This window comes from Onychomys torridus, chromosome 7 (assembly GCF_903995425.1).
Source record: "Onychomys torridus chromosome 7, mOncTor1.1, whole genome shotgun sequence".
NCBI lineage: Eukaryota > Metazoa > Chordata > Mammalia > Rodentia > Cricetidae > Onychomys > Onychomys torridus.
The window spans coordinates 50762720-50764928 of record NC_050449.1 but is presented as its reverse complement, the minus strand read 5'-3'; the positions used below and the strand labels follow the sequence as shown (position 1 = coordinate 50764928).

Sequence of the window (2209 nt, the reverse complement as noted above, 5' to 3'; positions counted from 1 at the left end):
TCCACATCTTGATCTGCAGGCAACAGAAAGTGAATTGTGTCACTAGGTGTAGCTTGAGCAAAGGAGACCTCAAGGCTTACCCTCATAGGGACACACTTCCTCCATTAAGGCCACACCTATTCCAACAAAGTCACACCTCTGGGGGTCATTTTCTTTCAAACCTCCACATCGTTCACCCCCACTCCTGTAAGTAACCCCAATAAAACTCATTGGTTCACCAAGTTGGGCTTTGGTGGTATCTTTTCTTTGGTCTGTCATGGGTGTCCTCTCTGGGGTGAGAAGGCATGTGCTGTGTCTCCCCAGGTAAAATCTAGTCACACAGCACCTAGTACAGGTGCGGAGTCTTTGTTAGTTATTTGGCGGCGCTTTTACCCTGCGAGACGTCACGAAACACGACAGAATCCACTAACAAGAGTTTTATTAAGACAGGAAAGAGAGACAGACGTGAACAGGCCTGCAGAAAACAAACGTGAATCAAGAGAGAGAGAGAGAAGCCGGGGAATATGGCGCCGGCTTATAAAGACTGGGCTGCGCCTGCGCACACAGGCTCATGTGGCTACTCCACGCATGCGCGTAGATCACATGATTGCACTGCGTGCTTTACACATCTACGCAAAGCCACAGGGTCCTGGTCACGCGAGACATTTTGACCTGGAAATGGCTAGGTCTGCTGGGCATGCCCAACCATGGGGGCATGTTGTGAATTCATATCAGTCTTTCTTTACCTTTGTGTCTTGGCTGAACATGTCTTGGCTTCACAGTCACCAAGACACAAACTCATTGAGTTGGGTTACAGTGGCTCCCCTGTCATAACAGGAGACACTCTGCACAGTGAGCTCAGAGAAAGCTGCTTCTCTCAGGTGTTCCGTCACCACGACAAGAAAAACAAGCGATACATTTCCCAAGGGAGTTGCCCAGTGCAGCCTACACTGTAATAACTAAACGAAATACAGGAGCAAAACACAAAACAAAATGAATTAAAAAATAAAACAAAAAACTCTCCAGGCCCTGGAGAGATGGTTCAGCAGTTAAAGTATTCACTGCTCTTGCAGAGGACCTGGGGTCAGTTCTAAGTACCCACAAGGCAGCTCACAACCACTACTAACTCCAGTTCCTGGAAATCTGATGCCCTCTTCTGACTTTCAAGGGCACCAGAATTCACGTGGTCTAAAAATATACATACAGACAAACACATAAAAAAAAAAAATCTTAACCAAAACTCAAACCTCCAGAGAAATACAAAGTTATAGTGTCTGGTGTCTAGCTGAAAGTTATGACAGATACAAAATAAGTGGGAAATACTTACCTGGCAGGGGAGATACCATGATCAAGCAGGTGGTTTTCCCAGGGCGAGGCTCACCCATTGCACTTGGGGTGTGTTGACCCCTGAGATTTCCCCAAATGCAGGAAACTCAACTGCAAAATTTGTGTTAGTGGGGGACTGCGTGCGCGCTCTCCCTACTTAAAAAAAAAAGTGGGAAAATATGACATGTTAATGATGAAATAAATCAACAGAGACAGACAGGGAAAGGACAGAAATGATAGAACAGTAGACAAGGCCATTAAGAAAGCATTTATAGCTGGGTGGTGGTGGCGCATGCCTTTAATCCCAGCACTGGGGAGTTAGAGGCAGGTGGATCTCTGGGTTTGAGGCCAGCCTGGTCTACAGAAGGAGTTCCAGAACAGCCAGGATGACATAGAGAAAACCTGTCTCAAAAAACTAAAACAGAAAAAAAAAATTAAAATTGTCCAATAAAAATGAGATAAATTGACATTTTGTAACACAAATTCAGAAGCCGCCTCTGCTAAAAAGCAGGGGCCCCTTACTTGGCCCTGCACAGTGGGATAACAGCGGGCATCTCTGCCTTGTGTCTCCTTCGATTTGAGTTAGATCCCTGCTTAACTCTGTGTAGGTGTGTTAACCACTTAGGGGGGTGTCTTCCTGAAAACTGCTGATTCCAGCTAGATGCGCTCTACATTCGTCTAACTGCTTGAAGGTGTAAAGATAAAAGTACACCGGGCAGTGATGGCGCACACCTATAATCCCAGCAGTCGGGAGGCAGAGGCAGGTGGATCTCTGTGAGTTCGAGGCCAGCCTGGTCTACAAAGTGAGTTCCAGGACAGGCTCCAAAGCTACAGAGAAACCCTGTCTCGAAAAAAAAAAAAAAGTACTTAAAGCAGTTTACTGTTTGTCACCCTCACAATCTTT

At 46.0% G+C, this 2209-nt stretch overlaps 1 non-coding gene across 1 annotated transcript; it reads left to right on the top strand.

The window, feature by feature from the left end:
• Positions 1 to 1298: 1298 nt before the first annotated feature.
• Positions 1299 to 1462, top strand: LOC118588146. Its single transcript, XR_004945544.1, has one exon. It is a non-coding gene; the product is annotated as a U1 spliceosomal RNA (small nuclear RNA).
• Positions 1463 to 2209: the final 747 nt, after the last annotated feature.